The 16483-nt window shown below is 37.7% G+C and overlaps 1 long non-coding RNA gene across 1 annotated transcript; it reads right to left on the bottom strand.

The window, feature by feature from the left end:
* Window positions 1-1403: 1403 nt before the first annotated feature.
* Window positions 1404-15262, bottom strand: LOC122693358. The gene is made up of 3 exons (XR_006340887.1): window positions 15163-15262; window positions 5270-5274; window positions 1404-1556 (listed from the first exon to the last, which is right to left on the bottom strand). It is a non-coding gene; the product is annotated as an uncharacterized LOC122693358 (long non-coding RNA).
* Window positions 15263-16483: the final 1221 nt, after the last annotated feature.

Genomic DNA, 16483 nt, shown 5'->3' with positions numbered 1-16483 from the left:
GCTTATTTATCATCATCTGAATTAAAAGATTTACCTAGTCAATCATGTTAAAATTAAGACATTAATGAGGAAAAAGTGAAACCTTCAAACTAGGGATGGAGATATCTGGTCAGAAACAGGAAAAGCTGATTATTTTACTCTGTTGAGCTTCCCTTGTCAATGGAACCAGCTTTGCTTCCTGTGCCTGAGTAAATTTAAAAATCCTAGATAGAACATATCATTTCAGATACCTCTTTAAAGGATATACAGAAGTTCTTAATATAACAAAAGACGAAAGGAAATAAATGTTCTTCAAGGTTAGGCATGCTGTCTTGCTAAATCCTAATCCTAGATTTTGAAATTCAGAAAAGGAAAACATTATTATCACTTCCTACTTGGACATAGTCTAAAATGTGTCACACTTGAGGAATTTAAGCTTCATTCCCTACTTTAGTTTTTATAGATTAGTCGTTTAGCATTTGGGAAAGAAATCACAGCTTTTAGGTAGTAAAATGGGTCAGGATAACCAAAATTTCACTTCTTACTGTCTCATCACAAACTCTAACCATGTCATTTGCTTGACTTGTTCTGTTTTGTGCTAGATTACTAAGTCTAGGGCACTGCTGCCTAAGGTGTGCAACTGCAGTTCATTTATCTGAGGCCATTTAAGTTAAATGCATAATAATGTTCCTTACAGGTGTCTCTTTGCCCATCTTCAGTAGAGAGCCTAAAGATGTGACCCAAAGAAATAGAGTTTATTTATTTAATGTGTTTCGGATAACTGAGAGAAAACACAGAGAACAGGAATTTGGACCAAGTGACCGAGATTCAAAATCCAGCTTTACATCTATCTTGTGCAATAAAAATATTTCTCCACAATTTTGAAAGAAATATTTCAATCTCATTATAATCTGTCGTTTTGCATAGTTGCTGAAATACTGCTACCAGTATGTAGCCAAAACACTGATCATGTATTAATAAAAGCTATATGCAATGAATGGAGTAGCCCTCACAGTCAACAAGAGTCCAAAATGCAGTACATGGGTGCAATCTCAAAAACAGAATGATCTCAGTTAATTTACAAGGCAAACCATTCAATATCACAGAAATCCAAGTTATGCTTCAACCACCAATGCTGAAGCACTTGAAGTTGAACAGTTCTATGAAGATCTACAAGACCTTCTTGAACTAGCATCAAATAAAAGATGCCCTTTTCATTATAGAGGGCTGGAAAGTAAAGTGGGAAGTCAAGAGATATGTGGAGCAACAGGTAAGTTTGGCTTTGGAGTACAAAATGAAGCAAGGCAAAAGTTAATGGAATTTTTCCAAGAGAACACACTGGTCATAGCATGCACCCTCTTCCAACAATAGAAGATGACTCACCATGTGGACATCACCAGATCAGATTGATTATACTATTTGCAGCTGAATATGGAAAAGTTGTATATAGTTAGCAAAAACAAGACCTGAGGCTGACTGTGGCTGAGATTATGAACACCTTATTGTAAAATTCAAATTTAAGTTGAAGAAAGTAGGGAAAACCACTAGTCCATTCAAGTATGACCTAAATCAAATCCCTTACAATGTGCAGTGGATGTGACAAACAGATTCATTGTATTAGATCTGACAGAGTGCCTGAACTATGGATGGAAATTTGTAACGTTGTATAGGAGGCTATGATGAAAATCAACCCCCCAAAAAAGAGATGCAAAGAGGCAAAATGGTTGCCTGAGGAGGCCTTACAAATAGCTGATAAAAGAAGAAAAATTAAAGGCAAAGGGGAAAAGGAGAGATATACCCAATTGAATGCAGTTGTTGCTGTTCAGTCACTCAGTCATGTCCCACTCTTTGTGACCCCATAGATGGCAGCATGCCAGGTTGCCCTGTCTTTCACCATCTCCTGGAGTTTGCTCAAACTCATGTTCACTCAGTCGATGATGCCATTCTATTAATCTTGTCTTCTGTTGTCCCTTTTCCTACCTTCAGTCTTCTCCAGATAAGGGACTTTTCCAATGAGTTGGCTCTTTACATCAGGTGGTCAAAGTATTGGAGCTTCAGCTTCAGCATTAGTCTTTCCAATGAATGCTTAGTGTTGGTTTCCTTTAGGATTGGCTGATTTGAGCTCCTTGCTAATCAAGGGACTCTCAAGAGTCTTCTCCAGCACCACAGTTCAAAGTCATCAATCCTTCAACACTCAGCCTTTTTATTGTCCAGCTTTCACATCTATACATGACTACTGAAAAAACCATAAATTTGAGAATATGGACCACTGTAGGCAAAGTACTGTCTCTGCTTTTAAATACACTCCAAGGTTTGTCATAGTTCTCTTTCCAAGGAGCAAGCATCTTCTAATTTCTTGCCTGCAGTCACAATTTGCAGTGCTTTTGGAGCCTGAAAAAATGAAGTCTGTTACTGTTTGCATTGTTTCCCCACCCATTTGCAATGACATGATAGGACCAGATGCCATGATCTTCATTTTTAAAATGTTGAGTTTTAAGTCAGCTTTTTCACTCTCCTTTTTCACCTTCATCAAGAGGCTCTTTAGTTGTTCTTCACTTTCTGTCATCAGAGTGGTGTCATCTGCATATCTTAGGTTATTGATACTTCTCCCGGGAATCTTGATTTCAGATTCTGCTTCATCCAGCCTGGCATTTTGCACGAACTTTGGATAGAAGTTAAGTAAGCAGGGTGACAGTAGACAGCCTTGTTGTACTCCTTTCACAATTTTGAATCAGTCCACTGCTCCATGTCTGGTTCTAACTGTCACTTCTTTATCTACATACAGTTTTCACAAGAGGCAGGTAAGGTGGTCTGATATTCCCATCTCTTGAAGAATTTATCACAGTTTGTTGTGATCCACACTGTCAAAGGTTTTAGAGTAGTCAATGAAGCAAAAATAGACTATGAAGTAGCCTTTGAAACTATGGACAGATATACCCATCTGAATGTAAAGTAGCAAAGAATAGCAAGGAGAGATAAAAGCCTTCCTAAGTGAAACATGCAAAGAAAAAGAGGAAAACAGTAGAATGGGAAATACTAGATATCTCTTCAAAAGATTAGAGATATCAAGGGAACATTCCATGCAAACATGGGAACAATAAAAGGCAGAAAGGGCAAGGACCTAATAGAAGCAGGAGATATTAAGAAGAGTGGCAAGAATAGAAAGGCAAACTATACAGATAATATTTTAAAACCCAGATAACCATGATGGTGTGATCACTCACCTAGAGCCATATATCTTGGAGTATGAAGTCAAGTGGACCTTTGGAAGCATCACTATGAACAAAGATAGTGGATGTGATGGAGTTCCAGCTATACTATTTCAAGTCCTAAAAGATGATGTTGTGAAAGTGCTTCACTCAATACATCAGCAAATTTGGAAAACTCAGTAGTGGCCACAGGACTGGAAAAGGTTGGTTTTCATTCCAATCCCAAAGAAGGTCAATGTCAAAGAATGTTCAAACTACTGCACAGTTGTCCTCATTTTACATGCTAGCAAGGTAATGTTCAAAATCCTCCACGCTATGCTTCAACAGTACATATACCGAGAACTTCCAGATGTACGAGCTGGATTTAGAAAAGGCTGAAGAATTTCCAACATCTGTTGAATCATAGGGGAAAAAAAAAAGAGAGAGAGACAGAGAGAGAGAGAGAATTCCAGAAAAATCATCAACTTCTGCTTTATTAACTACACTAAAGCCTTTGACTGTGTAGATCACAACAAACTGTGGAAAATTCTTCAGGTGATGGGAATACCAGACCACCTTATCTGTCTCCTTACAAATCGGTATGCAATTAAAGAAACCACCATTAAAACTGGACATGGAACAATGGACTGATTAAAAATTGGGAAAGGACAACATCAAGTTTGTACATCATAATCATGCTCATCTAAATTCTATGCAGAGTACATCATGCATAATCCTGGGCTGGATGAAGCACAAGTTGGAATCAAGATAGCTGGGGCAAATATCAATAGTCTCAGATATGCAGATGATACCACCCTTATGACAGAAGGCGAACAGGAGCTAACGAGCGTCTTGATGAAGGTGAAAGAGGGGAGTGAAAAAGCTGGCTTAAAACTCAACTTTCTTTTTTTTTTGTTGTTGTTCAGTTTCTTTCTTTCTTTCTTTCTTTTTTTTTTCATTTATTTTATTTTATTTTTTAAAGGTCATGTATTTTACTTTTTAAAAAAATTTTTTATTTTATTTTATTTTTTTTAATTAGTTGGAGGCTAATTACTTCACAACATTTCAGTGGGTTTTGTCATACATTGATATGAATCAGCGATAGATTTACACGTATTCCCCATCCCGATCCCCCCTCCCACCTCCCTCTCCACCCGATTCCTCTGGGTCTTCCCAGTGCACCAGGCCCGAACACTTGTCTCATGCATCCCACCTGGGCTGGTGATCTGTTTCACCGTAGATAGTATACATGCTGTTCTTTTGAAACATCCCATTTATTTTTATCAGTTGGAGGCTAATTACTTTACAATATTGTAGTGGTTTTTGCCATACATTGACATGAATCAGCCATGGATTTACATGTGTTCCCCATCCCGATCCCCCCTCCCACCTCCCTCCCCATCCCATCCTTTTGGGTCTTCCCAGTGCATCAGCCCTGAGCATATGTCTCATGCATCCAACCTGGGCTGGTGATCTGTTTCACCATAGATAATATACTTATTTCAATGTTATTCTCTCAGAACATCCCACCCTCACTTTCTCCCACAAAGTCCAAAAGTCTGTTCTGTACATCTGTGTCTCTTTTTCTGTTTTACATATAGGGTTATTGATACCATCTTTTTAAATTCCATATACATGCATTAGTATACTGTATTGGTGTTTATCTTTCTGGTTTACTTCACTCTGTATAATGGGCTCAATTTTTATCCATCTCATTAGAACTGATTCAAATGAATTCTTTTTGATGGCTGAGTAATATTCCATTGTGTATATGTACCATAGCTTCCTTATCCACTCGACTGCTGATGGACATTTAGGTTGCTTCCATGTCCTGGCTATTATAAACAGTGCTGCAATGAACATTGGGGTGCATGTGTCTCTTTCAGATCTGGTTTCCTCAGTATGTATGCCCAGGAGTGGGATTGCTGGGTCAAAGCAATCTTTAGAAAGAAGAAGGAACTGAAGGAATCAACCTGCCTGACTTCAGACTCTACTGCAAAGCTACAGTCATCAAGACAGTATGGCACTGGCACAAAGACAGAAATATAGATCAATGCAACAAGATAGAAAGCCCAGAGATAAATTCACGTACCTATGGACACCTTATCTTCGACAAAGGAGGCAAGGATGTACAACAGAAAAAAAGACAACCTCTTTAAGAAGTGGTTCTGGGAAAATTGGTCAACCACTTGTAAAAGAATGAAACTAGAATACTTTCTAACACCACACACAAAAATAAACTCAAAATGGATTCAAGATCTAAATGTAAGACCAGAAACTATAAAACTTCTAGAGGAGAACATAGGCAAAACACTCCCCGACATGAATCACAGCAGAATCCTCTATGACCCACCTCCAAGAATGTTGGAAACAAAAGCAAAAGTAAACAAATGGGACCTAATGAAACTTAAAAGCTTTTGCACAGCAAAGGAAACTATAAGCAATGTGAAAAGACAGCCTTCAGAATGGGAGAAAATAATAGCAAGTGAAGAAACAGACAAAGGATTAATCTCAAAAATATACAAGCAACTCCTGAAGCTCAATTCCAGAAAAATAAATGACCCAATCACAAAATGAGCCAAAGAACTAAACAGACATTTCTCCAAGGAAGACATACAGATGGCTAACAAACACATGAAAAGATGCTCAACATCACTCATTATCAGAGAAATGCAAATCAAAACCACAATGCAGTACCATTGCACACCAGTCAGAATGGCTGCTATCCAAAAGTCTACAAGCAATAAATGCTGGAGAGGGTGTGGAGAAAAGGGAACCCTCTCACACTGTTGGTGAGAATGCAGACTAGTACAGCCGTTACGGAGAACAGTGTAGAGATTTCTTAAAAAACTGAAAATAGAACTGCCATATGACCCAGCAAAACTAAACTTTCAAATAGCAATAATCATGGCATCCGGTCCTATCACTTCATGATAAACAAATGAAGAAATGATGGAAATAGTGACAGACATTATCTTGGGGGGGGTTCCAAAAATTAATGCATATGGTGGCTTCAGTCATAAAAGTAAAAGAGGTTTGCTCCTTGGAAGAAAAGCTATGACAAATATAGAGAGTGTACTAAAAACCAGAGACATTACAGTTCCATATAGTCAAAGCTATTGCTTTCCCAGGAGTTATGTTCAGATGTGAGAGTTGTATCATAAAGATGGCTGAGCCCTGAATAATTGATGCTTTTGAGCTCTTAAGAATTCCTTGGGCTGCACAGAGATCAAACCAGTCAATCTTAAAGAAAATCAATCCTGAATATTCATTGGAAGGACTGATACCAAAGCTGAAGCTCAAATGTTTGGCCAACTGATATGAAGAGCCAATTCACTGGAAAAGTCCCTTATTCTGAAAATTATTGAAGGCAGAATAATAAGGGGATAACAGACATTGAAATGATTGAATGGCATCATCGAATGAATGGACATGAGTTTGAGCAAATTCCGGGAGATGGTGAAGGACAGGGAAATCTCGCATGCTACAGATCAAGGACTTGCAAAGGGTTGGAGACAACTGAGTAATTCAACAACAACATACACAAAGATAATATACCTTTCATTCATTTTTTTCATACAGTCATTCATATTTAAATGAACGTTCCATGGGGACATCAAAATTACAACTATTAACAGAGAAATTATCTATGATAACAATCTCTAGACTGGAAAATATATTTTCCAAAATAAAAATATAAAGAACTTAAATAAAGTGGGTAGAAAGGAATAGATGCAGTATAGTCCAATCTTATATCCCAAGGCAGGTGACCCATAAAAAGAAAAAAAAATCACATTTAATCACATTACAGAAGTTCTCCCCAAGGAGCAAAGGGTTCAAGCCCCATATCAGGCTCACCAGCCTGAGAGTCCTGCACAAGAAAGAAGAGCCTCCAGAACGTTGAAATTTGAGGTCTGCGAGGTTCATGTATGGAATAGCTGGAGAGCTTTAGGAAATAGAAACACCACTCTTACAGAGTGTATGCAAAATTTCACATTCTTTGAGTGGTAGTGGAGTGGCAGGAATTTGAAATAGTCTGGGTCCGATCCTCTTGTTGATCTTTGAGGACTTCTTAAAGCTATAGTAGGCAAATAGGACTCCCCTATGGATGGAGATGCTGGTAGCAGTCATTTTAGTAAGGTCATATAACCACAAAAACACTGGTGCTTGTAAACCCCATTTGGAGCTCTCTCCAGCCTATTAAGGCTTGGAGCTTATACCCATAAGCAGGTCATCATCAGCCTAGGGCTCCCCTGAGTCCACCCACCAGTGGGCTAGCCCCAGCCAAAACTGCCTCAGTTGACATAGCCAGATGCTCCAGGACCTAGCTCTGTCCACCAGCAAGTCAGTACAAGTCCTGGGTTCACTTGGGCCCTGCAAGCAGCAAGCCAGGGACACAGCACCATCAGTTAGCCAGTATCAGCCATTGTACCCCATCCTCAAGATGTGAATCCAGTTTCCCTAGGACCTGGCTCTCCACCAGCAGGTTGGTACATACAACTTCACCCCCTGAAACCCACCACCAGCTGCCATCCCTACCAGTGGACCAGCAGCCCCCTACAATGCAGGTCCTGCAGCCAACAGGCCCAGGAACTTGTCCTGGCAACCAGCATGCCCACAGTATTCAGCTCCACAACAGAAGATCTGAAAACTATGCTGTTTCCTCTATGCCATGTTGCCCATAGCTTCCCCCTACTTTTCAAGTTTTGTTCTTTTCCTTTCTTTTGTGGTAAAACTCCAGTAGACTGAGTATGCAGGACAATTGATTTTTAAATTGAATGAACAGCCCTTCACCTTTTCATGCCACGGTTAGTCTACGATCCAGTTAGTTATTTCTTATTCAAAGTATTCATTTCTTCCACTTTCAAATTAGGCAATTTAGATGTTATACCTTAAAAAATTAAAAAAAAAAATCAAAGTTCTTAGGAGAGAGTTTAGTCATGCACAGTTTCTCAAATTTTACCACTTTCCTCTTACCCGATAAAGAGAAAACAAGTTACTGTTTACCGATGTGTAAATTAAGAGAATTAGAATGTTCACATTAATCTGAATTTATTCTTTGTAAAAATCTATTTGAAAAAGGAAACAAGATATTCTTAGTTAAGAATACTTACCCCAAAGATTTATGGATTAAAAAACAAAAAACATGGATTTGTGACTACTCGAGAAAGATAGCAGAACTTAAGTGTGCCAGTGATTCAGGTGAATAGATAGATGAACAAAAGGGTTAAATCAACATATTTACTGATGAGCAAATAATCTAAAAAATATCCGCATATATTCATGATTTAGTTTTGACTAATGTTAACTTTATGAGATCTTCTGTAATTTTGTTTACAGCTTTTTACTTTGAAATTCAATATTTGGTGGTAGAACATATGATGGGTTACATCATTGGTGCAGCTTTCAAATTAAGGTATTGTTTTAATGTTGCCTTTACTCAGTGGCAACTTCCCTGGTGTCTCAGAAGGTTAAGCATCTGCCTACAATGTAGGAGACCCAGGTTCAATCCCTGAGTTGGGAAGATCCTTTAGAGAAGGAAATGGCAACCCACTCCAGTATTTTTGTCTGGAAAATCCCATGGATGGAGGAGCATGGTAGGTTACAGTCCATGGGGTTGCAGAGTTGGACAAGACTGAGTGACTTCACTTTCTCTTTCTCAGTGGTAATACTGGGCAATGTCTGGAGATACTTTGGTTGTCACTACTATAGATGAATGATACAGACATTCAAAAGATAGAGACGAGGGATACTGCCAGACACCCTCTAATACTGGGACATCTGTTCCAGTAAAGAATTATCTATGGCAAAACTTTAATATAACTGAAGTTGAGAAACCCAGTCTTGTATTTATGATATGTTGAGCTAACCCCCTCATCTTTGATCACAAAGGTGTTTAATAGTCTCTAGTCCTTTGGCTCTCAAAGTCAGCCTGATCCCAATACAGACATCATTAAAAGAGAAAAAAAAAATGTGGATGCTGGGTGTTTGAAAGATGTTTAAAAATAATAATAATAAACAGTGGCCTCACTGTTCAGTTACATTTGAAATGTTGATAAATACTCATTGCTCATATTGTCCGTTTGACATTAAAACATGATATGATACATCGTCACATAGTCAATTATTTCACTACAGATTCAACATTTAAAGTTTTGGAAGCAATAAGTCCAAAGTGGATGAGCACTTGGGAATGACTGTGATAAATGAAATGTCACTAGCTTTGGCACACAAATCTAACAGTTTCCAACAAGTAGACTCTCCTCTTACACGAATGTCCTGCACTTTTTATTTTTCTCATTTCTGTTACTGTCACCAACATTATAAAGAACAATGAGCATTGTTCAGGCAAGAAAAAACATGATTATTATTTTTTCTTACTCACCAACATATTTCTCTTTTATTTCTCAAGTAATGTTTTCATGATTTCATATTAACCTAATACCTGCATCAAAATATGTCTACATCATACATCATATGCATCTGTTGATTACATCTCATTTATGCCTTATCGTTTATCTTCACATTATTGCTTTTGATCTGTCTTCCCTCTGGAAAACAAATCGTCCTCCATATTACAAGTTATCATAAATATAAACACAGTGCTCCAAGCATGTTAGTCATATACTTTAAAACTGAATTGCACTCCCTTGGCAGTAGAATAAAATGCTTAGTGGGACACTCAAACCTATTTCTGATACCAGCAAAACTATTCAATGTATCTCCTACTAGTTTTCTTTTCTATTCTCTCTATTCTGTTTTAAATATATTCAAGAGAAGACATTTTTGAACTGACCAGAAAATTATTTTCATTAATTTATTTTTCAAAACCAAGCTTGAATATCATCTCTCTGAATCTAGTCTCCACTTTCTTGGGGAAGTTTACTCTTTTCCTTCTAGTTCTGTGTAGTCACACACATTGTATATTTATAACTATGATACTAAGTACTGCTTCATTCTGACTTTATGTCTACCTTAATCACTATGATCAACCCCAAACACTGTGGCCATATCCTATTCACCTTTGTATTATAAGTACCTACCTATTTTGTTGTTTATAGCCAGACTTATAGCAGTATTTTGGGATACCTTAATACTTCCAAACAATTTATTTCACATTTGTCCAGTTATTAAGTTTGACCCAAGTGTCTACTATTTGAGAGGGAAAAAAAAAGAAGAAGAAAAAGAAACAAACCTGGTTGTCCATCTTTTTGTCTTAGCATTGGTGTGGTAACCAAGAAAATAGAAAGGAAGATCCAAGGGGGTTCTATAAGATAGAAATCATGTTCAATCAAACCATAATTTTAATTTATGGAGCATACTGTAAACTTATGCTTAGATTCTCAGCATATGCTGCACAGTAATTTTGATATTGCTTTTGATTAATCACCAACTTATTATAAGGGTGAATCATGAACAATTTTGAATGTGAGGTGCTTTCCATAAGTGTTTTGGAAAGCATTAACATTAAGTGAATGTTAATAGAAAGGGCTTACGCATTAGGTCCCATTTGTTTAGTTTTGCTTTTATTTCCTGTATTCTGGGAGGTGGGTCATAGAGGATCTTGCTGTGATTTATGTCGGAGAGTGTTTTGCCTATGTTCTCCTCTAGGAGTTTTATAGTTTCTGGTCTTACATTTAGATCTTGAATCCATTTTGAGTTTATTTTTGTGTATAGTGTTAGAAAGTGTTCTAGTTTCATTCTTTTACAAGTGGCTGACCAGTTTGCACTACAAAGGAAACTATAAGTAAGGTGAAAAGACAGCCCTCAGATTGGGAGAAAATAATAGCAAATGAAGACACAGACAAAGGATTAATCTCAAAAATATACAAGCAACCCCTGATGCTCAATTCCAGAAAAATAAATGACCCAATCAAAAAATGGGCCAAAGAACTAAACAGACATTTCTCCAAAGAAGACATACACATGGCTAACAAACACATGAAAAGATGCTCAATATCACTCATTATTAGAGAAATGCAAGTCAAAGCCACAATGAGGTACCATTACACGCCAGTCAGGATGGCTGCTATCCAAAAGTCTACAAGCAATAAATGCTGGAGAGGGTGTGGAGAAAAGGGAACCCTCTCACACTGTTGCTGGGAATGCAAACTAGTACAGCCACCATGGAAAACAGTGTGGAGATTCCTTAAAAAACTGGAACTAGAACTGCCATATGACCCAGAAATCCCACTTCTGAGCATACACACTGAGGAAACCAGATCTGAAAGAGACACGTTCACCCCAATGTTCATCGCAGCACTGTTTATAATAGCCAGGACATGGAAGCAACCTAGATGCCCATCAGCAGATGAATGGATAAGGAAGCTGTGGTACATATACACCATGGAATATTACTCAGCCGTTAAAAAGAATTCATTTGAATCAGTTCTAATGAGATGGATGAAACTGGAGCCCCTTATACAGAGTGAAGTAAGCCAGAAAGATAAACACCAATACAGTATACTAATGCATATATATGGAATTTAAAAAGATGGTAACGATAATCCTATATGCAAAACAGAAGAAGAGACACAGAAGTACAGAACAGACTTTTGAACTCTGTGGGAGAAGGTGAGGGTGGGATGTTTCAAAAGAACAGCACGTATATTATCTATGGTGAAACAGATCACCAGCCCAGGTGGGATGCATGAGACAAGTGCTCAGGCCTGGTGCACTGGGAAGACCCAGAGGAATCGGGTGGAGAGGGAGGTGGGATGGGGGATCGGGATGGGGAATACGTGTAACTCCATGGCTGATTCATGTCAATGTATGACAAAACCCACTGAAATGTTGTGAAGTAATTAGCCCCCAACTAACAAAAAAATAAAAAATAAATAAATAAATAAATATAATCAAAATAAAAAAAAAAAGAAAGGGCTTATGCATTTTAAGCTTTTAACATGTTTGTAATAACAACTTAAGTGGCATAAAAGTAGCTATAGATGTGGAATAAATATTTTAGCAAAATATATTAAATATTAAGGGACTGGGTATGAAGTATACATAAAATATTGTGATTAATATGGTAGTTTCAGACAGTTTTGTTTTTGTTTTTAAAGAAGCCATTAATGCTGTGTGGATTACAGCAAATTGTGGGACATTCTGAAAGACATGGAAATACCAGACCACCTGACATGTCTCTTGAGAAATCTGTATGCAGGTCAGGAAGCAACAGTTAGAACTGGCCATGGAAAAACATACTGGTGCCAAATCGGGAAAGGAGTACATCAAGGCTCTATATTATCACCCTGCTTATTTAACTTATATGCAGAGTACATCATGAGAAACGCTCAGCTGAATGAAGCACAAGCTGGAATCAAGATTGCTGGGAGAAATATCTATAACCTCAGATATACAGATGATACCACACTTATGGCAGAAAGTGAAGAAGAACTAAAGAGCTTCTTGATGAAAGTGAAAGAGGAAAGTGGAAAAAGTTGGCTTAAAACTCAACATTCAGAAAACTAAGATCATGGCATCTGGTCCCATCACTTCACGGCAAATAGATAGGGAAACAATGGAAGCAGTGACAGATTTTATCTGGAGGGCTCCAAAGTCACTGCAGGTGGTGTCTGCAGCCATGAAAGTAAAAGAAACTTGCTCCTTGGAAGAAAAGTTATGACCAACCTAGATAGCATATTAAAAAGCAGAGACTTTACTTTGCCAACAAAGGTCCATCTAGTGAAAATTATGGCTTTTCCAGTAGTCATGTATGCATGTGAGAGTTGGAGTATAAAGAAAACTGAGCACCGAAAAATTGATGCTTTTGAACTGTGGTGTTAGACAAGACTTTTGAGAGTCTCTTGGACTGTAAGGAGATCCAACGAGTCCATCCTAATGGAAATCAGTGCTGAATATTCATTGGAAGTACTGATGCTTAAGCTGAAACTTCAGCATCAGTTTGGCCACCTGATGCAGAGAACTGACCTTTGCATTTGAAAAGACCCTGATGCTCGGAAAGGTTGAAGGTGGGAGGAGAAGGGGACGACAGAGGATGAGATGGTTGGATGGAATCACCAACTCAATGAACATAAGTTCGAGTAAACTCCAGGAGCTGGTGATGGACAGGGAGGCCTGACGTGCTGCAGTCTACTGGGTCGTAAAGAGTCGGAAACAACAAAGCAATTGAACTGAACTGAATATTGTGATGACATTAAGTATATAGTAATAGGTTTGGAGAAAGCCATCCATTAAGCCATTCTATAGTTAATGAAGAAAGAATATGAAATAATTCTAGAGGCTCTTTCTGGAACTCTTCTTAAAAATTGCAGAGGAAGGACTGTTCCCAAACTCATTCTATGAGGTCAAAATCATCCTGACATTAAAAAAAAAAAAAAAAAAGCAGGTTAATATCACTGATGAGCATAGATACAAAAATCCTCAACAAAATACTAGCAAACCAAATCTGACAATACATTATAAGGATCACACAGCATGATCAATTGGGATTTATCCAAGGGATGCAAGAGATTGCAATATCTGCAGATCAAACAATGTGATAAACCATATTAACAAATCATAGAATAAAAACCATATGGTCATCTCAATAAATGCAGAAAAACTTTTGACAAAATTCAGCACATATTTATGGTAAAACAGTTTCAAGAAGGTGGGCTTAGAGAGAATCTACCTCCAAATTGTAAAGGCAGTATGCTGCTGCTGCGGCTGCTGCTAAGTCGCTTCAGTCGTGTCCAACTCCGTGTGACCCCATAGACGGCAGCCCACCAGCCTCTGCCGTCCCTGGGATTCTCCAGGCAAGAACTGGAGTGGGTTGCCATTTCCTTCTCCAATACATGAAAGTGAAAAGTAAAAGTGAAGTCGCTCAGTCATGTTCAACTCTTCACCACCCCCATGGACTGCAGCCTACCAGGCTCCTCCATCCATAGGATTTTCCAGGCAAGAGTACTGGAGTGGCTTGTCATTGCCTTTTCCAAAAGGCACTATATGATGAGCTAATGTAATACTCAATTATTAAAAAAAAAAAATTCCTTTAAGATAAAAAAATAAGAGAGGATATTCCCTCTTGCCATTATTATTTAACATAGTTTTTTGGAAATCCTAGCCATGATAATCAGAGAAAAAAATAAAAAATAAATTCAGGTTAGAAAGAAGAATTAAAGTTGACACTGTATGTGTATAACATGATACTATACATAGAAAATATTAGAGACACTACCAGAAAATGACTAGAGCTCATCAATGATTTCATTAAAGTTGCAGGATACACAATACATATGTCTCTTGTTTTATACACTAGCAACAAATGATCAGAAAGAAAGATTAAAAGGATAATCTTATTTACCATTGCATCAAGAAACTCAGAATAACTGGGAATAAAATTATCTAAGGAGGCAAAAGATGGTAGTCTGAAAACTATAAGATCCTGATGGAGAAAACTGAAGATGACACAAAAAGGTGGAAAGAACCACCATGTTCTTGGATTCAAAGTATCAATATTGTCAAAATAACTATACTACCCAAGGTAATCTACAGATTCAGTGAAATTCCTGTCAAATTAACAATGGCATTTTCCTACAAATTAGAACAAAAGTCCTAAGATGAAAAGGAAGCTGGAGGAACCAGGCTCCCTGACTTCAAACTATACAAGAAACAACCTAGTCATCAAAACACTTTGGTATTGGTACAGAAACAAAAATATAAACTGACAGAACAGAATAGAAAGCCCAGAAATAAACCCATGCCCCTACGGTCAATTAATCTATGACAAAAGAGGCAAGGATATACAATGGAGATGAGATAATCTCTTCAGTCAGTGACACTGGGAAAACTGGATGCCTACAGGTAAAAGAATGAAACTAGAATGTTCTCTAACACGATAGAGAAAAATAAACTCAAAATGCATTAAAGACCTAAATGTAAGACCAGATACTATGAACCCCTTAGGGAAAACATAAGCAGAACATTCTGACAGAAATCAGACTTAAATTGAAACCATTAGGCCATTCAATATGACCTGAATTGAATCCCTTACGATTATACAGTGGAAGTGACAAATAGATTCAAAGGATTAAACCTGATAGACAGAGTGCCTGATGAACTAAGGATGGAGGTTTTTAACATTGTACATGAGGCAGTGATCAAAACCATTCCCAAGAAAAGAAATGCAAAGAGGCAAAATGGTTGTCTGAGGTGGCCTTACAAATGGCTTAGAAAAGAAAAGAAGTGAAAGGAAAAGGAAAAAGGAAAGATATACTCATTTGAATGCAGAGTTCCAGAAAACAGCAAGGAGAGATAAGAAAGCCTTTTTTTAAGTTAACAATGCAAAAACAAACAAACAAACAAAATAGAGGAAAACAACAGAATGGGAAAGACTTGATATCCTTTCAAGAATTTTAGAGTTATCAAAGGAATATTTCATGCAAAGATAGGCACAATAAAGGACAGAAATGCTATGGACCTAACAAAAGCAAAGCTATCAAGAAGAGGTGGCAAGAATACATAGGAGATCTATACAAAAAAGATCTTAAAGACCCAGATAACAATGACGGTGTGCTCACTCACCTAGAGGCAGATATTTTGGAGTGTGAAGTCAAGTAGACCTTAGGAAGCATCACTACAAACAAAACTAATGGAGGTGATGAAATTCCAGTTGAGCTATTTGAAATCCTAAGATGACACTGTGAAAGTGCTGCACTCAATATGCCAGCAAATTTGGAAAACTCACCAGTGGCCATAGGACTAGAAAAGGTCAGTTTTCATTCCAATCCCAAAGAAGGGCAATGCCAGAGAATCTTCAAACCACCACATAATTGCTCTCCTTTCACAAGTTAGCAAAGTAATGCCTAAAATCCTTCAAGCTAGGCTTCAACAGTTTGTGAACATTGAATTTCCAGATGCAGACACAGTATTTAGAAAAGGCAGAGGAACCAGATATCAAATTGCCAACATTTGTTGTAGCACAGAAAAAAACTTGAGAATTCCAGAAAAAAAAAAAAAAAAAATATCTACTTCTGCTTCACTGACTACACTAAAGCCATTGACTGTGTAGATCACTACAAACTGTGGAAAATTCTTCAAGAAATGGGAATATCAGACCACCTTATCTGCCCCCTAAGAAGTCTGTCTGAAGGACAAGAAGCAACAGGTAGAACCAGACATGGAACAATGGATTAGTTCAAAATTGGGAAAGGAGTACATCAAGGCTGTAAAATGTTACCCTGCTTATTTAACTTGTATGCAGAGTACATCATGTGAAATGCTGGGCTGGATGAATCACAAGTTGGAATCAAGATTGTGGGGGAAAAATATCAATAACCTCATATATGCAGATTACATCACTGTTATGGCAGAAA

Source organism: Cervus elaphus, chromosome 5 (assembly GCF_910594005.1).
Source record: "Cervus elaphus chromosome 5, mCerEla1.1, whole genome shotgun sequence".
Taxonomy (NCBI): Eukaryota; Metazoa; Chordata; class Mammalia; order Artiodactyla; family Cervidae; genus Cervus; species Cervus elaphus.
Note: the sequence above shows the minus strand (reverse complement) of the source record. Positions and strands in the feature narration are given on the sequence as shown.